We start from the raw sequence: 24,599 nt of genomic DNA on the forward strand, positions 1-24,599 counted from the left end.
TTCGAAAGGGATTACCAGTGGCAAATCTGGCGATGCTGTTATAAGCATGCTCTAGTTTGACAAGGTTATTCTTTTTGAGGTTAGTGTATATGGGAGAAGCATAAAGAAGAGTAGAAATTAAATGGGAATAAGCAATTTTGGTTTTAGCTGTTGGAGTTAAGAAAGTTTTGATTCGATATAAGGAGCCAATTTTCCTGTTGACATTTTTAATGGTGTTATTTATGTGACTATCAAATGTAAGGTTGTTATCAATAGTAATTCCTAACAGTTTGGTTGTAGAGTCAAGGTGTATGATTGTGCGGTTAATGGAAATGACAGAGAAATCAATTGGGGTAGACTTATTGGAGGGTGTAAAGAGAAGGAGCTTGGTTTTCTTAGCATTAAGGAGGCGACAACGTTTCGTGAACCATGTTCCAACTGTGTTGAATACATTCTGAGTCAGGGAATGTAGTGCAGATGGTGAGCTTGCTGAGCAAATTAATGTTGAATCATCTGCATATTGAATGCAGGTGCCATGTGGGATTGCTACATGCAGGTCATTAATAAAAAGAGAAAAAAGAAGTGGGCCTAGAATGGAGCCCTGAGGGACTCCCAGGGTGACTGGTAGAAGGGATGATATATTATTTGCCCAGAGAATTGCTTGTTGTCTATTGGTTAGGTAGGACCTGAACCATTTAATAGCTAAAGAGTCAAGAGAGATGGATTCAAGAATGTTGATTAGAAGTGCATGGTTTACCATGTCAAAAGCTTTGGAGAGGTCAATAAAGAGTGCAGATGAGAGGTGGTTGTTATTGCGATTTCTATTTATAACATTTGTAAAGGATAACAGAGTGGTTGTGGTACTATGATATGGCCTAAAACCATGCTGGCATTTAGCTATTATGTTATTTTGTGTTAAATGGTTTAAAAGTTGATGATGAACGCATTTTTCCATGATTTTTGCTAAGGGTGATAAGAGTGCTATTGGCCGATAGTTAGAGTAGTCATTTGAGTTGCCGCCTTTGTGAAAGGGAATGATATGGGAGACTTTCCAGATGTTTGGAATGTAACCTTCCTTAATGGTTCTGTTTGAGAATGGATATAGGATAGGAAATTACTTTGGCTGCTTTTTGGAGGTATTCAGAAGGTAACTGGTCAGCAGAAGGGGTACAAAGCGTAAGTTTTTGGATGAATTTGTAGATGAGAGTGGTAGATATTGGTTGCATAGAGAATACTGGTAGAGTACTAGGTATGGACGAGGCAAGGTTTGAGCTGCCTGGAGTAAGTTGGCTTGCTAGTGTTTGTATAGTTTCTGTAAATAAAGAATTGAAGGCATTGGCAGTTTGGAGGGGGGCATTTGGGTCTGCCTGAAGTGGGGTAGGTGTATGAGAGTGCCCTGGGGAAAAGAGTTTATATACACTAGACCAAAACTTCTGGGGGTTATTTTGGTGATTTTTCTGTAGTTTACAGTAGTAGTTCTTTTTGTCTGAGAGTATTGCCTTTTTTGTAGTATTTCTTAGTTGCTTAAAAAGTTGTTGATCAGAAATATTTTTGTTAGCTCTCCACTTTGCCCAGGTTTTATTTCTAAGTAAGATCTTTTGTTTGGTTTCTTTGGTAAGCCAGGGGGCTGGTTTGGATTTCATTCTGATGGTCCTTTTGGGTGCATGCCTGTCAAGGATAGATAGGAATTTGAAGTTTAGACAGCCGACAGCTTCTTGAAGTGGTAGAGATTTTAGAGGGTTCCAGTCACAAGCACTTAGTTCATTTTGGAATAATGTTGGGTTAAAGTGTTTATTGGTACGTATGTATCTATAAATGGGGGGATTTGAGATATCATTTTTATGCCTAAGGATATAGGTTAAAGTATGATCACTAACATCATCTGGTAGAGTTCCTACACTGTAAGTTTGTTTTTGTCTGTTTATAAGAATCCAGTCTAGGATGCTCTCTTTTTTGTTTGGTTTGTTGATTCTGGTAGAAGATGTGATAGTTTGACTGAATCCATGAAGGTTGATATGGGAGGAGGGATTATCAGCTTTGACAGTTTTCCAATCAGTATTAAAATCACCAAGTGTAATAGTATCTTGGGAGTATGTAGAGGACACCCAGCTTAGAATATTTTCTATAGTGCTAATATTATTACCAGGTGGAAGGTAGATGCAGATGATATATAGAGATTTGTTTTGGTTTATTTGAAATTTAGTGATAAGTACTTCAGCTTTACTATCTTGTGGTGGGTCAAATGGTAAAGAGGAGATTTGAAGTCCCTCTTTGAATAAGACTGCTACTCCACCACCCTTACTTTTTATACGGTCTAGTCTTAGTATATTGTAACCTTGGGGAATGATTTCATTGTCTTTGGTTTCTGGTTTCAACCATGTTTCTGTTAGACAAAGGATGTCAAAGCTATGGGTATCTAGAAGGGCATGGAGATAGGTTACTTTGTTATTAACGCTTCGGATATTTAGATGTCATAATAGGAAAGAGTTGGGGAGTTTGGGCTGGGTTAACAGGGTAGGTGGATTTGTAGGGCCAAGGTTGGGGTGGATATCACCATCTTTTAAGCTAGGTTTACAGAGTCTTGATGTAGGGTTATTAATAACGTTTGTTAGATATTTCACTCTCCTTATTGTGGGTGTATGGTATTTAATGTGGGAGAGTCTATGGTATTTAGGTAGTAGGTAGCTGGAAGTTGAGGTAATGTTAATTTTACTTTTAGGGAGGACAGAATTGTGAAATGTTGTCTGTTTATGGGAGTAGTTAAAGTGGTTATAGTATTGCTTTTCAAATGAGGTGAGTATGTAGGCATAGGTCAGGATAGTTGAAATTATGCTTAAGAGTAGGGTTTTAGTCATTTTTGATTTTACAGTTAGAGTCATTTTTGGAGATTATGCATAAGAGGTTCTAGGAAATTGAGTAGAAATGTAGGAAGCAAGGTAATAATTAAAGAGAACAGAGTAAAGGGGAAGGTGACAAAAGATAGTGGTTAAGGAAGAGAGGGTGTGGTGAGTTACTATAGAGATAGTTTATGGAGATAGTGGAAAAACAGGATGGGTGTGCATGTATTAGTAAATTGATTGTTGTGTACGATTCATGGGATGAGGGAGAGGGTGTGGTAAGTGAGGTATAAGGTTATGGTCATTGGGGTGGGTGAGAATTGGGGGTAGGGTAGGGGAGCGGAGTGAGCCCACAGGGCGAATGGAGCGGGTTACAGCTGAAGGCTAGAGGCGATCAGTTATACAGTGCAACTATGTTCTACAATCATGGAGATTACTTTTCCACACAGGAAATGGGTTATATGCGTCATCAGCCTACATAAGAGTCTTATAAATATAGCACTATGTTGAAACATTTTTCTACTTTTATTTTGTATAATCACCTTTACTTTGCATTACAAGAAAAAGATCAATTAAAAACTACACAGTCATGTGCAACCCAGTCCTGCATAACAAAACATATAACATAACTAGCACATTTTTGTATACAAGCAAAAGTATAATCTTTTGACTTGACCAAGAAAATTCATGTCTTTTTATCAGCACTGCATAACACACTCACCCCCAAATGATATAAAATGCCTATAACTTAATCCTAAAACCACAAAATACCACAACTAAGGCCAACTGTCTTCAAAACCAAGTAAATTAAACAAAATGCTAACTTTTTAGCACAGATCACAAGGGTTTAATTACTAGCCCTAGCTGGATGGGAAAGAAGTGAAGGGGTGTGGTCCATTTATTAGGAAAGGGGATTATGGGAGATTGGGAAGCACACAAAGAAACAAGATTTCTCTGGTGAAGACTGGGTAACCACTTTTCTGTGCTTCAGGGAAGGGATAAGGCTGCCTGCTAACAATGTCTCTTGGGGAAGTAAGTGACAATCAATACAGTCAAGCTCACTGCAAATCTTCCTTCTGCTACTGATTAGCTGAGCATACTAAGGCAGATAAGGCCATAAAACATAAAATATACATCTCAACATGTTTACTTAACTGTCCTCTACTTAATCATTACTGCAAATCCTACCACAACCTTAAGCATCACTACAGCACATATGTATTTTTGCCATCACACCAAAAAAGAAGTTATGTATTAACTATAACATTTCATCTGTGTTGTCAATCTTTGTTCATTCTTGATGAATGGGACTCTTATGATCCTTGTAAAGAGTTCGGCCATTATACAGCTCGCGCCAGCCAAAAAACTCTCGAGCTAAGACTCTACCCATAATGCCCCTCTCTCCATTACCTCAGATCGGATTTGCAAACCATAGCAAGAGTGTACATAGAAACTTTAAGTAGAAGCAATGTCCAAGGTAAAAAAACATATGAAAACCTAGGACAAAGGTTTGATCCATCAGGAAATCTACAGGAGGGGGAAGGTCGGTGGGATGTCAAGAATGAATTAAGATCGACAACACAGATGGAACATTATGGTCAGTATGCAACTTCTTTATCTGATGTTGTCAACCTTCATTCATTCTTGATGAATGGGACAGAGTTCCCAGCTACTTTAGTTCCTGGGTGGCCTTATGCAAGGCTATTCCTGAGAACCATAGAGCCAAAGGATGCTCTTCCCCTGGAGACCACATCCAATTTGTAATGAGTGATAAAGGTATGAGGCATGGCCCAAGTTGCAGCTGTGCATATTTCATCCATGGAAGTTTCTGAATGAAAATCAGCTGATATGGCAATTGATCTGGTTGAACGCTCTTTTACCAGCACAGGTAACTTTCAGTTGTTATGTTCATAAATGAAAGCAACACAATCTCTCAACCATCTAGACAGTTTTGACACAGGCTTTTCCCACTGTTGGGCCAGAAAATGAAATAAAAATTGATCTGATTTCCTGGACTCTAGTCCTGTCAAGGTAAAAATGCAGTTGCCTATGAATGGCCAGTAAATGCAAGAAATATTCACCTTTGTTGGAAAATCTGGGGAAGAAAACTGGCAACTCAATAGCTTGATTAATATCAGATTCAGAGATCACCTTAGGAAGAAAGGAAGGGTTAGTTCTCGGTGACACCCTGTCTTTATGAAAATGGATATACGGGGGTTTAGAACATAATGGCTGGTTCTCAGAGACTCTTCTGGCAGAAGTGATGGCTACTAGAAAGAGAGTTTTCCAGGAAAAGAATGTGAGATGGCAAGTAGCTGCTGGCTCAAAGGGAGGTCGTACTGAAGATTGCAAAACCAAGGTTAGATCCCATGGAGCTATGGGATCTTTGAATGGGGGTTTTAGACGCAAGGTTCCTTTGATAACGGCCTTGCATAGGCGATAGGAAATTAAAGAATGGTCGTCGTAGCTATTGTGAAAATTAGAAATGCCTGCTAACTGAACTGTAATGGTGGAAGCAGAGGCTCCTAGGCCAAAAAGGGCAGCTAAAGATTCCAAAACTTTTTCAACAGGTGCAGAGAAGGGGTCTAAATTATTTTCAGAGGCCCAAACTGAAAATCTTTTCCATTTACTAGAATAGAGCCCTCCTGGTGGAAGGTCTATGGGAAGCCAGGAGAATTTTTTGTACAGGAGGAAGTTATAATATTCTGCCTGGCAACAAGCGGAATTGGAGGAACCAAGTTGTGGGCTTGAGACTGCATAAATCGGGATTGCTAATGCAGGTCTGGAACTGGGTCCACAATCCATGAATGGTGAATCAAGAGAGGCCATAAAAAGGGGAACCAAACTTGCCTGGGCCAGAAAGGAGCAATGAGAATCACTTTGCTTCGCAACCTTTGGGCTTTCTTTAGGAAGAGGAGTATAAGGGGAAAGGCATAAATATGACCCGAGGGCCAATCGAGAAGGACCGCGTCTGTCGTGGATGCCCCGAGGGGAAATTAGGGCAAAGCAGGTGCTGTACTTGTTCATTGGTGAGGGCAAAGAAATCGTAGCAAGGCTAGCCCCAGCGGCAAAAGATTTCCTTTGCCACTTTGGGATTGAGAGACCACTCATGAGGCAGTAGAATTTGTCTGCTCAGCTTGTCCGCTACCACGCTGGAGTTCCCTGGGATATGCGTTGCCATAAGAAAGCGGTTGGAAGATATCACCTATTGCCACACTCGAAGAGCTTCCGGGCAAAGGGGGTAGGATTTGGTTCCACCCTGTTTACTGATGTACCATACCTCTGGACATGTTGTCTGAATCGATCGCAACTGTTCCCAGAGGAAGATCAGATTGAAAGGCTTGCAATGCTAGGAGCACTGCTCTCATTTCCAGGACATTGATGTGCAAGCTGGCCTCTTGTGGAGACAAGTGCCTTGAACTGTTCTTCCTAGAAAAAGCCCCCCTCCACCTCATCTGGTAGGCTTCCATGATCACTATAGCCTTGGGTTGAGGGGGAACAAAGGGACAGCCTGTTAGTATTTCTTCTGACAGCATCCACCACAATAGATCATTTTTGCAATGGGCTGTTACTAAGATCAGGTGAGTCACAGATCCTAGTGCTTGAACCTGACTGACTTCTTCGAATCAGTCTCCAGAGCCATGGACAAGGGTAAGGTGGTCCACACAGCCTATCTAGACCTTGCCAAGGCCTTTGACACCACCCCCCACTCCGGAATCATAGATAAACTTACTAAGCTGGGCATTAATCCCTACGTCACCCAATGGGTTGTTAACTGGCTTAGTGACAGAACCCACACTGTAAAAGTAGCCGACTCCAAATCCAGCTCCAGACAAGTGACAAGTGGAGTACCTCAGTGTTCAGTCCTGGGGCAGCTCTTGTTTGGCATCTACTTCTCTGAAGTACAGGCCAACACTAAGGGACTCTGGCTAACAAAGTTTGCAGATGACTGCAAACTGGGAGCCACTACTGAATCCCCAAATGATGTGGATACTCTACAAAAGGGCCTTACAGAAACAGATGCTTGATGCCAGAGCCATGGGCTCAAGCTCAATGCCAAGAAATGTATAGTTATCCCCTTTTGGAAAAAACATGTATCCGCGAATTACCATATAGGTGGCAGTACACTAAACACCGAAAGTGTGATAAGAGAGTTAGGGACACAGGTGGACAGTGATCTCACCTTCGATAACCACATCGCCACAACAGTCAGGAAATCCTTCTATGTGGCACACCTCATCACTAAGAGCTTTTCATCCAGAAAAAAGGAGGTCATTGTCCCACTGTACTCATCCCTCATTAGACCCATTATAGAATACAACGCCCCATTTGGTATGTACCTCTCAAGACATCTGCAACAACTGGAAAGGCCGCAGAAATACCTCATTAAAAGAATTACAGGCCTAAAGCAGATGCCCTACACTGACCGCCTTAAAAAACTCCAGCTATACTCTTGTCGCATATAGTCTACTCAGAGGCGATCTCTGCTTAGCATACAAGGCCATGTCAAACCCAGAGCTGTTGGACATGCTATACTTAAAGAAATCCCAATCCCTCAGAGCCATACGCTCCAGGGATCTAAACCTAGTCATCACAACAAACAAAATTTGCTGGAGGGATAGGTTCCTGACCCAGAGACTCCCCAGACTCTGGAATAGATTGCCCATACATGTCAAGCAGAGTGCCTCTTTGGCACTCTTCAAAAGGAACCTTGACGATTGGATGGGAGAAAGGAAATTCACCCCGGGGATCACGACAGTCGCCCTGACAGGGGTCCAGGGAAGTAAATAGTATGGGTAGAAACAGCCAGAGAATTGTTATGGCTAGGCTTGTATAGGCCCTAGGGCTGATAGCCTAGTACCAACTTATGAACCTATGAACCTATAAAACGAGCTGTACTTGAGATCTCACCTTTCGGAGCGTGTGAAAGAGTAGAGAAGTGATGCAAAAAACTGTGCTGAGGCGGGCTCCTATGAATTCTAGGTCCTGAGCTGGAGACTGCTGTCTCTCTTTTTTGTTGACTGTTATGCCCAGGGCACTGAACAAGTGTATGATGAAGTCCGTGGCTTGAAGCAGTAGATGCTTGGTAGGGGCGGTGAGTACCAGTTATTTAGATAAGGACACACCTGGAATCTGTGTAGTCTCACATGAGCCATGACTGCTGCCATGCATCTAGTGAAAACTCTGGGGGCAGTGCTCTGAACTGATAACGGCTGGCCCCCTAGCCAAAAGCAGAGATATTTTCTGGAGTTTGTCCATCTTTATGTAGTAATACGTGTCCTGATCGTCTACAGAGCACATCCAATCATTTTGCCCTAGAAAGAGGAGAACAGACTGAACCGTGACCATCCAGAATTTTGTCTGATGAACAAATGTTCAGAAGGCTGAGGTCCAATATTGGCCTCCAGTATCCTGTCTTCTTCTGCACTAAAAAGAACCTGGAGTAAAATCCAGATCATATCTGGCCTGGTGGGACTTCCTGGGTGACTCTTTTCTCTAGCAGCTTTTGAACCTCTATGGCTGCTTGATCCCTCTGATTGGGTGGAACATTGGGGATTTTTCTCAGTGATCTCAGGAAATGGTGAAATGAGTATGATAGCCTCTTGTAATGATTCTCTGCACCCAAGTATCAGAGGTTATTTGTTGCCAGGCTGTTGAGTGCAGTGAGAGTCTACTCCCGACTGCTTCCAGAGTTAAGCAATCGGGTCTACTTTCAGGAGCGCTCGTAGGGATGTCCAGAGAAGGAGTCTCTGGAACCCTGGTTTCATGGGCCACCTCTGCCTCGAGGTCAGTGTCTTCCATCTCAACTCCCCACTCTGCCCCAAGGGGAGCTGCTGCCATGTGTGTCCTGGAAAGGTCCTTGGGACTTTTTGAACTACATCTTTCCACTCTTCAGATTCCTGGAGTAGGATAGCTGAGAAGTAGAAAAATGAACGCCCACAGCAGACAAGGTCTCTCCATCCTTTTCACACCTGGCTAGTGTGTCCTTTATCTTTGTTCAGCCCTAAGGTGATCAGTCAAATGGAGCACTAACGGAAGACTTGAAGGGCTCCGCGAATTCACACAAGTGCATCCAGGCATGGCACCGTATGGTAGTGTCGGAACCTGCCGTTCTGGTCATACCTTCAGCTGCGTGCACAATAAGCTGCATGGACGAGGTTGATATAGACTTCAGGGTGGCTAGCTGAGAGGCAACCTTATCCTGCACCTCTCCAGACACAGGTCCAGCAAGAGTATCTGATAACTCCTTAACCAGATCTCTCTGGAGTCTAGTAAAGTGTGCCATAAAGTTCAAGGATCTGAGTGCGAAGGTTGATGAAGTGTAGACCCACTTTCCAAATGTGTCCATTGCTCTAGACTCCTGGTTAGGAGGATATACAGTAGGATTCTTATCAGAGAGGTCCTTCTTGGTGGCAGCCGCCACCACCATGGCATCTACTGCTATGCCCTTGGCCCAATATTGGTGGTCCTCCGGTGGAGACAAAATTTTGTCTGGTCTCTGGGGAATAGGCTGTATGGAGTCTGGGGCCTTCCAAGCCCATTGTGCGATTAGCTTAATAAGATCGTCAGCAGGTGGGATCACCCAGGAAGTAGATGGTCGAGCACCAAAGGCTTGCAAGTACATGGATTCCTCTGAAGTCAGGTCTTGAGACTTCCACTTACCCCTCCACTTGAGGATCTCTAGGATGTCTCCAAAGGAGACATCTTCAGGGGGTGACCAGGGGTGACCTTCCCCTTCAAAATCTGTGTCCTCAGTGACAGATTCTTCAGGGGAATCTAGCTGCTTCCTCCTGCACATCGTCATATGGGGTGGGTTCCTCAGCAGGAATCTCTGAAGTCGACTCCAAAGAAGAGGGGCACTGTACAGGGTTAACGTGAAGCTTCGGTGCTCACTGTTCTGTCATGGGGATTGGTGTCAGCTCTGGACAATAAGGTATTGTAATATGACACTTGGATGTAGGAGGGATCAGCTGAGAGGCTGCATATGCTAAAGCTCTCTACATAACTTGGAAGACAGGACCCCACAAAAAGGAGTGGGAACCCGGAGCAGAGAAAGACGACCTCAGAACCGAGGTTACACCCCACTCCAAGAGTCTACCCCCGTCCCACACACCAAGACCCTCAGAACCAACGGTGGAGTCTCATTCTCCGAGGAGGGAACCGAAGAAATTAGAGCAATATCTGGTGATGAGGTTGGGATGCCTAACGGCACTGGAACAGCAGGTACTGGGGGAATCTATGTGCTGGGCTCCACAACTCCAGTGGAAGAGAGTCAGAGAAGGAGATAGTACAGGAGTCCTTGGAGAAGACAGCCCAACTCCAAGAGTGAGAGGGGCCTCAGAAGGGGCAGGAATACCTCTGGCCACCAACAGCTGATCCACCAATCTCATGACGTCTACCTTGGAGAGATTCCTGGAGGATCGAACAGATAAACCTGAAGGAGAGACTGTTCGTTCCAGAAAGGGACTGGGCAGCTGGCCCAAAAAGGGGTTTATGGAAGGGGAGTACCTCATCCTGGGAAAATGATTCGGATCAGGTTTTGACACTGATGGGGTGGGTAAGGTCTGCTGAGGTGCAGTTGGAGAAGTTGGCATTGAGCCGGAAACCAAAGATGCCGATGCTGAAAAAACCGTAGTAGCAGAATTCAGTGCCAAGGATTCTCAGAACTGTAGCTTCGGTACCTTTGCTTTTGGTTCCGTGGAGGTAGTCAGAACTGGAGCCTTATGTTTTAGGGCCACCGGTGCCATGGGGGACACGGGTACTGAGTAACTCTTTTTGGAAAGGTCGGATTTCGGGGGGGAATCAAAACTTGGACAAAGCTTCAATGAAAGGAGTTTTCAATTTGCTCTTTAAAATGAGCTTATTTCGATGCTCGACCAAGGCCTGGTTACTAAACGGCTGGCAGATGTCACAATTTTGGTTGAGATGTGGAGCTCCTAGACAGTGAACACACGAAACAACAGAATTGGGCATCTTTCTTCCACCATCTTGACACTGTTTGAATCCAGAAGTCCCTTTATGTTTTTCTGTCATTCTAAGGAATTTAGCATTTATTGTATAAGATGCGCTCACACACATCAGGGATAGATGGAGAAGGTCTACCAAAGATGGTAGTGAAGAAATACCAAAAAGGTACAAGAGAGAAAGGAAAGAAGTACCAACAATGGTACTAAAAATTACCACAAAGGGTAAGAAAGGCAGGGGAGGGAGTTACCAACAACGATAATGGAAACTACCAAAAGTATTGGATAGAGTATCAAACACACAGCTGAAGATAGTTATGCAAAGATGCATACGTGTGTGCGCGCGTTAATATAGAAACAGCAAAAATACAAATAATTAGCTTAAATATAGAAATTTTAAGAACTTAGCTGAGAGCAATGGCTGACACGTCTTGCTGACAGAGCGGCAAATGAGATTGGGGTAATGCAATGAGGGGCATTATAGATGGAATCTTAGCTCAAGAGTTTTTGGCTGGCGTGAGCTGTACAACAGTCGAGCCAGTTCCAAGAATCGGAACAGAGCCCCATTCGTCAAGAGTGAATGAAGACTGACATCAGATCAACAGTTTTCTTTCAGATCTCATCCTCCTTCAGACAACAAACTATTCTTCAGATCCAAACTATCTCAAACATCCCAAGTAATTATCTTTCAACTTTAAAGAGCCACAGCTGAACATACATAGCCAAAAAAGGTTTCAATCAAATGTCATCAAAACTTCTTCACTGCCCGGGACAGCTGCCTTCTATAAGTTAATTATCTAAATATCTAAAGAGAAAATATATAAAGCCATTCTTATGAAACATTATAATCTTTATCTGAAAGGCAATAACCTTCTATATACTATCAAGTAAAAACATGCTGATTTGCCACTCGAGTGCATTAAAAGATAAAGCCCCAACTATGGCCCTAGTGACCTGGCTTTGATTAGCAACTTGGGTGAATAACAAAGTAGTATGGAGGGACAGGCATGCCCACCCCTTGCGGAGAGTGAAAGTGGTATGTGGGTGTCTGTTGGTGATGATCCCTGGTGGAGACCATGGCCTTCACTAGAGAAAACATGGTCAGTTGGTGGGAAGTGGGCCTGGCTGAGCTGCTCCGGTGGCGGGGTGATATTCCGCTTGCTCACGCTGCATGCCCACTCTGGACCAAATCACACTGCCACAAAGGGAGGGGGAATGGGTAGGTCATACTAAGAATGTTTTTCCTCTCCACAAAACTACATTGATCCACTTCAGTTTTGACAACATCTTAGCCATTCTTTTAGCTATTACAAACACTTTATAATCATGGTTTAAAATTGAAATGAGCCTATATGAACCTGGACCTGACTGGTCTTTACCATCTTTAGCTATTACAGCCATCACAGCTTTTTTTCTTTCCAGGATGTTGGTGCTTCCCCTCCTTTTAAAATATTAAACAAAACCTTCCAGTTCTTTATCACTTTCTTTCCACCTATCTTTCAAACGTCCACCAGAATACCATCCATTTCTGGTGATTTTCCTGCAGATTGGTTATACATCACAAACTGAACATCATCTACCGCTGACCTTGGTAATATTTAAGTCTTCCATAAATATTTTTACTTGTGCCTTTTTCTTGATTTCCCCACTTCTCTGTTTTATACAAATGTTCATAAAATTTCTGAAATATCTCTAAAGCCTCTTCAGGATCTCCAATTATTTTTTCATGTTACAGGCTCCCTAAGTTTAGCAACAACCCTGTCTAGTTTTTGTTGCCCAAGTCACTGCTAAAAACTGGAAGGAACAAACTACATTAATTTTATGAAAGCACAAATAAGCAACTGTATTGGTGTTCCACAGAAGGTGTTGTTAATTGATAGAGTGTGTGCTCCAAACCTGGTGATGAGAAGGCAGCTAAGACATATATTGCTAAAGATGCAATCATACCAGCAGAAAGAGTTGATCATGACAAAACTGTGATATGACAAACTACTAAAAATTGGAAACATGAGAGTGTTTGTGCAAAATGATTATTCACTGCACACAAGGCAGACGAGAAGCAAATGTATCCCAGCGATCAGGGAATATCAAGAGGCAATATCCAGCTGTATTAAAAGTATTTTTTTTCTAGAGGATCAAATACATTTTTGATGCAGAACAGCCTAAGGAGGAAATAGAAAAGTTTATCCAACAAAAAAGTGAGCCAGCAAGCAGAAGAGGGTCTCTGCTTCTCATTCTATGGCAGTACGGTTCATAGACTTTCCAATGAAAACCTTTTCCAATGTACCAAAGGAAAATGCTTGAAAGACAGAAAAAAATGACAGGAATTGTCTCAAAAAATCAGGAGTACCCTGGACTTGAACCAGAGTTTAGTGCTGGGAGATGGAGATGATCAGGAAGACGACGTACAACACTGAAATTAGTGAATAAATGTGACATTATAAAGTATCAGTCACATTGGTGAAATATAGTTTTGCAAATAAAAATGGCTGAGAAAAGGCTGGACTATTGTTGACTTCGTGTAAAGCATACACACCCTACATTTTGTCTAATGTTTAGGAGACTAAAAGGAAAAAAAAACTAAGTAAAACTATTTTGTTCTTACTAGTATTTGTATAAAACCATTTCATGTATTATAAACTGCAGGTTACATTACAAAGTAGTTTTATACAGTGTACAGTCAGGGTTAATGTAAACATGGATGGGATCTTTTCAATGATTGCTGTGTGTGTTAAAGATATTAAAGTAAACAAGTACTTTAAGAGTAAGAATTACCGATTTTACAGTGTAAGCAAGAAAAGACATGCTGAACAGAAGCAAATTTAGGTTAATATACTGACGCAATCACAGTTGCAGGGGTGGGGGTGGGGTGTAAGGAGGTGCACTGACTATATTATTTGTAGAATTAAGATCTTTATTTTATTTGTTTTTGGAAGGGTGGACATCTGGATTAATGTCTTTCACTTAAATTATGAACAAGGCTTTTTTTGTAAGCAAAAAGGTTTGAAAAATAAGACAAAATAATGAAACATGAAAATGCTTATCTTGCTGCATCTATGAAGGTATTAGCTCCCCCCCGTCAGCAAATCCTGAGTGACAAACAAGAAGTTGCAGCTAAAGACAACTATTCTGGGACATTTCGTACATTCTGATGTTCGTTCCAGTAGCCTTAGCTATATGGGTTATACTGTGCCAAAGATATAACAGTCGGCCAGCTTCAGGGCGCCTTCCATGTGACCAAACTCTCAAGCAGCTCAAGCCAAGTTTGGGCACCAAGCCCTTCAGAGTTTTACTGCCAACAAAAAGTACGTTCCTCTAAGGCTTTTGTGGATTGACAGTCAGCTTGGTACTGATACTTTACTGGGAAAATAAGTTCCCTTTGAGGAATAACCTTTCATTTTCTACATACTGTATGTTTCATCACTTTTCTCTTCAGGAAAATTAATTTAAAGTTAGGATTTCTGTGAGTTACCAGACTGTCATGACACTATATCGTACTTTTAAGCAGCAGTGCTCTCTTTCTTTCTTTACTGCCAGTTTAAAAGTTTAGTAAAGTAACCGAAAAACATTTTTATATGGAGAAACTGTGTTTATTTTATTTTTTGGGATTGGAAAAGTGTTTTTTGGTGAAAAAGTGACTTTTAAAGACTTGCAGTTTTTAGCGGCATTTGCTGCTCATCTTCCCCGAGAAATAGGAACCATTTTCAGCTTGATCAAGGAATAAGCTACTAGCCCCATGGTCGGTTGTTCTTCCGTTCACAAAAAGAAAAAGTTAAGTAAATAGCCTTTGCCACCACAGCAGGCTGGCAATATGCCACAGCCACAGGTGGGTGACACTGCTGTAGCCATTTGTTGTTCCTCAGACCAATTATCTTTTCATAGGTCTCAACCTCTTAAGAGGCCAGTGTGGAACACAGACCCTAACAATGTGTGGCAAACGGTCAAAATATGGAACACCCTATTTTCACACTGCGTGAAAGGTGCCATCGCCATGGAGCATGGGAGAACATCTGTAAAATTCAATAAGACACTTCTCAGATCCAAAACCTGTATTTAATAATCTGCAATACCACAACCACACCATAAGTAAATGAAAAAAAAAGGCAATTACTTTCAGAGACATACTAAAGGGGACAAGCAGCATGAACAGAGACACCTTAAATATTGCTATTGCAATCTTATATTGCCTCTTACAAAACTTAGAAAGTTGCTAAAATAACAGGATCTGTGTTGGAATACAGTTTCTCCCAAAGAAAGGCAATTACTTTCACAGATATACTAGGGAGACAAGCTGTACAAAAACAGACGCTAAATATTGCTGTTCTAAACTTATATTGCTCTTATAAACTTACAAAGTTGCTAAAATAACAGGATCTGTGTTGGTATATAGTTTCTCCCCCCAAAAAAGGCAATTACTTTCAGAAACATACTAAAGGGACACGTAGCACAAACAGAGGCACTTTAAATATTGCTGTTATAAACTTAGAAAGTTGCTAGAATAACAGGATCTACGTTGGCACACAATTACTTTCAGACTTCAGACACATACAAGGGGGACAAGCTGTACAAAACTTGAGAAACTTTAAATATTCCTGTTATTCTAGCAACTTCCTAAGTTTATAATGGCATCTATGTAGGCATACAATTGCTTAATTTCTGTCAGACTTCAAAGACATACTAGGGACAAGCAACACAAAAATACAGACACTAAATATTACTCTTACAAACTTAAAAAGTTACTAGAATAACAGGATCTGTGCTAGCATACCAGTTCTCAAGGGAAATACCTGCAGCCATTGCAGCTAAAACACTTACCTCTGCCTAGGTTCAGCCACTGCACCAACTCAACACAATCCAATAACCGAAGCCTCCAGTAGAAATAACCCACCATTGCACAAACTTGATCCCGGCTGTTCAGCAGCAGGCAGCAGCAAAATAAAATCTCAGCCTTCAGACCGGCGCGACTGCTTCAGAGTTCCGATACAGCAATACTCCTCTCCTGCCAGGCTAGCTTTCAAGTCCCAACCCCGACTACTCCCGATGTCTTCAATACATGGACTCTCCTTCCTTCTTCCCCAGTCCTCTTTCTGAGTTGTTGGGAACCTAAAATGCAAAATTCCTGATTCCTGGAAGCCTTTTTCAAGCCATTACGTGATTGGCTTGTATTGGAGAGCTGTCATTGGTTCCTGTCCTCCTGAGACTCTTTACTTGATTGGCTCATAGACCGCATTCGCTATTGGCTGTAAATGCGGTCTATGAGCAAATCAAAAACTGCGTAGCACAGCCAACATTGCGTAATGCGGAAGGGCAGCAGAGCTATGCACTGGTTTGTATACCGCAATGCAGACTGGCAGTAACTGCGGTACACAAACCAATCAAAATCCTTGTAGGGGAGCCACAGCTGTTCATTGCGGAACAGCGGAACAGTGGCTTCGCGTGTCGTTAAATGCGGAGCGTTCCGCATAATCCGGAGCACTTGGATGCTCAGCATCTTTTACCCTGAATCTTTCTGGTATAGCACTATGGACTGGGGTTAGTGACATCCTCCGTGGTTGTTGGGGTCCCCTCACTGGGTAATGGAAAGACACTCTTGTAGGCCCTAAGACAGGGAACAGGGAAGGCATCCCAGAGATGTCAGATGCCGTGCGCATCAATGGAGTAGCTGCTCCTGCCATTAGTAATATGACTGGCCCCATTTTTCCTTTTAAAAATAAACAGAAAACTAACATTGTGTCTTTTCCTCCACATATTTTCTCAGACAGGAGTAGTTTACTGGATTTGTCTCAGCGTTTAATTTGGGATATTGAACCTTCTTGTAAAGTAGATTCTGGTAAAAGAAAGAGAGGTGCCTTTTTCCAGAAAAGATTCAAGATTCTACATCTGAACAGGAAGATGAAGGGACAAATACACGGTTTTCTCCTCAGATTTTTGATTCAGACTCAAAGAGCAGCTCAGTTTCTGATTCTCCCTAACGGGGGTTTCCCTTTCTCTGAGACTATTACTAGAAAGTACCAGTGTTTTCAGTGGGAGAACACTGAGGATTCTGAGTCTCTCAGAAAATACTATGAACTGCTACAGAAAGATTTTCCAGAACCTACACCCATTCTTTCTATTCTGTATGGTTTAGAGAATGCACATGTTACTGCTAGCAGTTTTCTTGACAAGCAGCTGCCCCTAAAAAGGCAGACAGGATGTATAAAGTTCCTCAGTCTTTCAAGTTTTAATAAACTATTGCCAAGTCTGGCCAAGCTGCTACAGCTTTGGTTGATGCCACTGCTGCTAAACACCTAGTTAATTCCAATCGCACTATTTCTGATAAAGATAAGAAAATTATTAATACTTATGGGAAAAGACGGTATACATCTACAACTCTGATTTTCAGAAATTTGAATTGTCAGGCTCATATGTTAAAGTTTTTTTTCCTAATTGTGGAATTAGGAAGAATGTTTTAACTGCTTTAAATAATTTGGTTTCTTCTATTCCACAGGTCACTACACCTCTTTCAAGGCAGTCTCATGTCAAAACATTTTCGAAAAGGAGTTTTGTACAAGAGGTCTCCAAGTACTCTGGGTCCCCTCTTTGGGATCTTAATTTTGTGTTAGAAAAGCTAACACTTGCTCCAAATGAACCAGCTAACCTGGCTGACTTGAGGGTCTTAACATAGAAAACAGTTTTACTGATTGCTCTGGCCTCTGCAAGAAAAGCATCAGAGTTGCAAACTCTTATGGTGAGTCAACACTATCTCATTTTCCACAGGTGCAGGCTTTCTTTGACAAGTAATCAAGTGTGACATACTCACCATAATGATGCATCTGTGTTGTCCAATTTTATTCTTCCTTAACTGACAGGTCTTGGATCCAACCTCAGATCTGACTTGGCTGCTTTCACTAGACTCATGGATCCAGCTCCTGAGCTCCTCTCTTTACCCACAGTGCCCCAACATCCTAGCATACCTCAGATCGAGTTTGATGTTCCAACATTAACATATACATGACACCATATCATTATGAAAAGGCAAGATAAAGGCATAAAGAAAGGGTGGAGCCCAAACGGGGAACAGGTGGTTTCCTAAAAGGAGATCCCTTCAGTCTCATTAGAAAGAGAGGGAAGGGGGTTGGAGGGTGGGGAGTTGAGGAAGAATGAAAATGGACTACATATGGTTATTGTTATGGTAAGCACATAACTTTTGTATCTAATGTTGTCATTTTAATTCATTCCTCAACTGACGAGTCCCCAGCTAGATAAACCTTGGGTGGTCCTCAAGGAAGGATATTCCCGGTACAGCAAAACCAAATGTTGTCCTATTTTTGGATAGCTTGTCTAACTTGTAATAGGAAATGAAAATATGAACACTGGACCAAGTGGCAGCTACACAAATATCATCTATGGATGCCCTTGACCAAAAAGCAGATGAAGTGACTAAGGACCTCATGGAATCTGCTTTGGTGAGCTTAAGCAAAAGTAAACATTTTTCTTTATAAATAAAGGATATACAAATCAGTCAACCATTTAGCTAGGGTCACTTTAGACATTGCTTTAATCAATTAGTTCTTGGAGAAGGATACAAATAACTGGTCAGTTTTCCTGAAATTTTGGGTTTTGTGTACATAAGAGCCAAGTTGCTGATATACGTTCAAAAGATGCAGCTTGTGTTCTCTTTTGTTTGAGAATTTCGGAAAGAACAAGGATAAATTGATGACCTGATTTATGTTGCATTCAGAAGCCATCTTGGGTAAAAAAGATGGGTTTGTGTGTAATGAAATCCTAGCATTACAGAAGGCCAAGTATGGAGATCTTGTGGACAGGGTTTGGAGTTCAGATACAGATACTCACTCAGCACTTGCAGACAGGGTTTGGAGTTCAGATACAGATACTCACTTAGCAGAATTGATAGTGATCAGAAAAACAGTTTTCCAGGACAAGACCTTAAGGTCAATCTTAACAGAAAACTCAAATGGAAGTTGGCAATAACTTGGAACAAAATAGTTAAATCAAAAGGGGGGGGTGGTTAAGATCTTTAATTGGGGGTCTGAGTGAAATGGCACTCTTAAGGAAGGCCTTGCACAATTTAAAAGAAGCCTAAGTGGAATGATTCTTATCTGAGTGAAAATTAGAAATGGCGACTAATTGAACTTTAATAGTAGAATAACTCACCCCATTGTTAAAAATGCTAGGCAGAAAACCGAGAACCGTTGAGACTGGGACAGAGAAGGGGTCCAAGGTCTCTCAGAAGAGCCTAAATTGAAAATATTTTCCATTTACTTTTGTGAATTTTCCAAGCAGAAAACTTCTGAGTATATAAGAATGTGTCAGACTGGGGAGGAAATCCTGGACAAACCATGGGGTCAACTTGAGGCCGTTGATGTCTGGGTGTTTCATCCCTACCTAGTGAAACAAAGTCCGGACTTGGGTCCAGTATCCAAGCTGGATTCAGAAGATGAAGCCACAGGAAGGGAAACCAAACTTGACGAGGCTAAAAAAGTGCAATAAGGATGACTGTGCTCTTCAACAGGGATGCTTTCTGTTGAAATTTGGAGATGAGGGGTAAAGAAGACTAAGCAGAAAGGAGTTCAGAGGCCAGTCATGAAGTAGAGCATCTCTCAGTCACTTTCACTGTGGAGGGAACAGGGTGAACAACCTGTTGCATTTGTTGTTGAGGGGAGAAACAAAATGATCACAATATTGCTGGCCCCATTGATGGGAGATCCTGACACTAAGAGACCATTTGTGAGGCATCACAATGGACCTACTTAGTCTGTAACCACGTTGGTTTCCCCTGCTATGTGCATTGCCATAAGAAAACACCTGGAAGAGACTGCCCCCATTGCCACACTCTCATTGCCTCTTGACACAATACGTATGATCTGCACCCCCCCTTTTGTTGATGTACCAGATTACAGACATACTGTCTTGTCTGTATCACAATCATCCCTGAGGGGAAAACATCTTGAAAAGCCTACAACACTAGTAGGACTTCTCTCATTTCCAAGACATTAATGTGCAAATTGGAATCTTCTGGTGACCACGCACCTCGGACTGTCCTTCAAGAAATGCCCCCCGACCCAATTTTGGAGGTGCCAATGGTGACTGTGGCTATTAGTTGCGGGAGAACCAAGGATCAGCCTTGACAAACTCCTTCTGAATGAATACAACAAAGAAGATATTCCTTGCAAACTTTGGAAATCTTGAATTGAGTGCTGAAGGGATGCTGAAGAATAGACCACTGCACTAAAAAGCCCAGTGCAGGGCCTGCATATTAAATCTGGCTAACAGGACTAGAGTTATTACTGCTACCATTGATCCTAAGGCTTGCAAAAAAAGAAGTTATGTACTCACCATAACGTCCCCATGTATGTAGTCCATCTTGCCGAACATTATTACATGTGGGTTCGGAGCCAATCCTAGGCTCAGACTCAGCTGCTTAGAAAGCCTGAAAACTTCTGATTGGCTCATGGCATGCGCATACTCCCCAGATCTTGTTTGCTACTAGTCTGTCAGGATAAGACAGGAAAAAGGACAAAGGTCCGGAAGAATAAACTGTAATAAAAAGCGCCCTTATGGTAAAAACCACTGTAGAAAAGGAAAAACTGTATCCAGATCCTCCAGGAAGGGGGCTGGTGGGTGGGTTCGTAATAATGTTCAGCGAGATGGACTACATACATGGAATGTTATGGTGAGTACATAACTTCTTTATATTATGTAGTCCTATCTCGCCACCATTATTACGTGTGGGACAGCGTCCCTAAAATCTTGAATGAGTGGCTCACTGGAAGATACTTCTGAGTACCGTGGAACCAAATGAGGCTCTACCCCTGGAAGTTGAATCCAATTTATAATGGGAAATGAAGGTATGAGGGGTAGCCCATGTTGCTGCTGCACATATATTACCAATAGGTGTCCTGGCTTGGAAAGCAGCATTAGTAGAAAAGGACCTGGAAGAATGCACTTTGACTTTAAAGGGTAACTCCATTTCCCTGAGAACTGTAAATAAAGGAAATACAACTAGAGATCCAGTTCGAAAGTGTAACCTTGGAAACTGGCAAGCCCATTCTCGCCTCAGCAAAGGAAATAAACAGCTGTTCTGATTTTCTATATCCTTTGGTCAGGTAGATATAGAAACGTAGTTGCCTGTGCACATCCAATTGGTGGAATGTATACCCTGTTTTATTGGAGTGATTAGGGAAGAACACTGGCAATTCAATTGTTTGGTTTAAGTGAAATTGAGAACAGACTTTAGGAATAAAAGAAGGGTTGGTCCGGAGAGAGACCCTATCTTTGTAAAACATTAAACATGGAGGTTTAACAGACAGAGCCTGTAATTCAGAGACTAGTCTGGCTGAGGTTATTGCTACCAGAAAAAGAGTCTTCCAAGACAGAAATTTCAACTGACAACTATGGGCTGGTTCAAAGGGTGGCAGATTAAGTCTAGACAGGACTAGATTCAGGTCCCAAGGAGGAACGGGGTATTGCACAGGAGGTCTTAACATCATGGAACCCTTAAGAAAGGATTTGCACAGTTTGTGAGACATAAGACTGGAATCATTAATCCCCACATGAAAATTAGATATTGCTGCTAGTTGAACTCGGAGTGTAGCAGCCGCTGAACCTTGGTGAAAGAGTTCTGAAAGAAACTCTAGAACAATAGTAATGGGAGCTGTAAATGGATCAACTTCTCTATTGTGTGCCCATATAGAAAATCTCTTCCATTTACTATGATACAATTTTCAGGTCGAAGGCTTGTGAGAAGCGGTAATAATATGAGTTACAGCTGAAGACAAATCATGAAGCCTGACTAGCGATGGAACTGGAACAGCCATGCAGTCAGTTTGAGTGTGTTGAGACTGGGGTGAAGAGAACCTAACATGTGGGTCAGGAGGTCTGGCACTGGGTCAAGAATCCATGGGTAGTCTAACAGGTGAGGCCCGAGAAAAGGGAACCAAATCTAACAAGGCCAGTAAGGAGTGATGAGGATCATCTTGCTTCCCAACAGCATTGCTTTCTGTATGGCCTTGGGGGATGAGTGGAAAAGGAAGAAAAGCATAAATGAGTCCCAGGGGCCAATCGTGGACTAGTGCATCTCTTGGAGACTCTCCCAGGGGGGGGATGAGAGAGAAAAAGGTGCTGCATTTGGTGTTGATGGGGCTGGTAAAGAAGTTGCAGCAGGGTTGTCCCCGCTTGTGGAAGATCATACTGACTATTTTCTGGTTCAAGGACCATTCGTGAGGTAACAGTATTGCCCTGCTTAGCTTGTCCACTATCACGTTGGAAGTCCCCGGGATGTGCATTGCAATGAGAAAGCATTGGGAACAAATCACCCAATTCCAAACTCGCAGGGCCTCTCGACATAAGGGGTATGGATCTGGTCCCTCCTTGTTTGTTTAGATACCAGACCTCCGACATGTTGTCGGTCTGGATAGCTATTGTCCCTAGAGGGAGAAAGTCTTGAAGTGCTTGCAGTGCTAGAGGCACCACTCTCATCTCTAGGACACTGATATGCAGATGGGTCTCCTGCTCTTGCCATGTGCCTTGGACAGTCCTGTCAAGATAATGCCCCCCCCCCCCCCCCGAGAGGCATCCGTGGTCACAGTGGCAATAGGTTGGTGCAGTACAAAGGGAGTCCCTGTGGTAAGATGACCTGGTTGAATCCACAAGCATAGGTCCTTTTTGCAAGAATCTGTAATCAGAATCTGATGATGTAGAGGCAACTGCTGAAACAACCACTGGGATGACAGGAGCCATTGGAGTATTCTCATATGTAGTCTTGCTAAAGTTACCACGGTTATGGTTGACGCCATAGTTCCGAGAAGCTGCTACACCACCTTTGCTTTGACACTCTGAAGAGGAAGTATCCTGTAAATTTGTTGCACAAGATTCTGTATTCTGTCTGTAGGTAGTCTGGCTGTCATATCGACCGTGTCTATGTTTGCTCCTATAAAAGTTATAGACTGAGTGGGCAAAATAGAGGATTTTTCCCAGTTTATCGAGATTCCCAAATGGGAACAGAGCTTGATTGTGGAATCTCTCGACTGAACTAGGCAATGCCTGGTGGTGGCGGTCAGGAGCCAATCGTCCAGTTATGGAATGACTTGGTTTCCCTGAAGCCGCAAATGAGCTGTGACTACTGCCATGCACTTGGTGAATACCCGGGGGGTTGTGGTGAGATCAAAGGGCAGCACCCGAAACTGGTAAAGATTGGCTCCCAGCCGAAAGCGTAGGTAGCTCCTTGATGTTTTGTCCATCATTATGTGGAAGTAGGCATCCTGGAGATCTAGTGAGCACATCCAGCTGTCTCTCCCTAATAAAGGGAGTATGGTTTGTAGAGTGACCATTCGGAACCTGGACTTCTTTACATGCTTGTTTAACCTGCTGAGGTCTAGGATGGGTCTCCAGTCCCCTGTTCTTTTTGGAACTAAAAAGAACTTGGAGTATGTTCCGAATCCTGTCTGGTCTGTTGGGACCTTTTGGATAACTCTTTTTAATAGCAGCTTTTCTATCTCTATAGCTGCTTGATCCCTGTGATTGGGTGGTACAGCTGGGATCCTTCTGGGAGAGAGTGGTGGACGGGAAAAGGGTATAATGTCTTGTACCCCCACTTGTCTCGAGTGAGATTTAGCCAGACTTCTTGGGTACAAAAACAGGCAACCCCCGACCAGCTCCAGAGACGCACAGTTGGGTTCCACATCAGGAACGCTGAAACGGACGGTCACAAAAGGAATCGCAACTTCCCTGATTTTGTGGGGCTCCCCTGCCTCTAGGGCAACGTCTACCATTATTTCCTCCTCCCCTGCCTCTGAAGGAGGAATCACCTTGTGTGTCCTGGAGAGGTCTCTGTGATTTCTTGAACCACATTTTGCCACTCTTCTGACCTTTAGGGTAAGGTCTAGAAGGAACGGTAAAACGGACTCCCACGGTAGAGGGAGTCTTTCCTTCCTGCTCACACCCGGTGAGGGTATCTTTCACCTTGGGTCCAAAAAGAGAGGATCCGTCCACGGGAGCATTGGAGAATGTAGACTTGAAAGGCTCAGCAAAGTTGCATAGACGCATCCAGGAATGTCTCCTTAATGAGACTCCTGAATCCGCCGCCCTACTCGCACCATCAGCTGCATATGAGATCAGCTGCATGGAGGAGTTAACAATAGATGTGAGGGTAGCCAACTGAGCAGACATTGTAGATGGGACTGCTTCAGTAGAGGTACCCTGAAGAGCATCTCCTAACAACTTTAAAAGATCTCTCTGAAGTCTCGTAAAATGTGATAGTTCAGAGATCGGAGAGTAAAAGCCGCTGAAGAGAAGATACGCTTCCCGTACCTATCCATCGTTCGGGATTCCTTACTAGGTAGGTGGATAGAAGTCGTCTCTGCTAGCTCCTTCTTAGTGGCTGCCACCACCATTATGGCAACAACAGGTAAACCCTTGGTTAAAAACTCTTTGTCTTTAGGGGGCGGAGAGAAATTTATTTGGCCTCCTGGGGACCGGTTCCATGGCATCAGGAGTCTGCCATGCTTTCTGACTCAAGATCCAGTAAGTCGTCAAATGGAGGAGCCACCCACGAAGCTGAGGGTTGAGATCCAAAAGCCTTCAGGTACACTGACTCCTCATTGGAAGGGGTAACAGTGGGCCAGCCACCTCTCTGCCTGTGGATCTCCAAAATTTCTGCAAATGAGACATCTTCAGAGGACGACTTAGTGGACCCCTCCGACTCATAGAGGTCAGTGTCAGATGTGACAGACTCATCAGGGGAGTCTACATGCTTCCTCTTACATGATCTCTTCTGAGGGGGCTACTCAGCGAGGTCTTCTGGGGAGGTTTCGGAAGATCG

General features: G+C 42.8%; 1 protein-coding gene across 1 annotated transcript in view; it reads right to left on the minus strand.

Moving 5' to 3' along the window:
• Positions 1-24,599, minus strand: part of LOC122787696 (BCAS3 microtubule associated cell migration factor) — a 4,651,713-nt gene that overhangs the window by 2,995,137 nt on the left and 1,631,977 nt on the right. The window lies entirely within an intron of this gene.

This window comes from Protopterus annectens, chromosome 13.part0 (assembly GCF_019279795.1).
Source record: "Protopterus annectens isolate FY-2018-M chromosome 13.part0, PAN1.0, whole genome shotgun sequence".
Classification (NCBI taxonomy): domain Eukaryota; kingdom Metazoa; phylum Chordata; order Ceratodontiformes; family Protopteridae; genus Protopterus; species Protopterus annectens.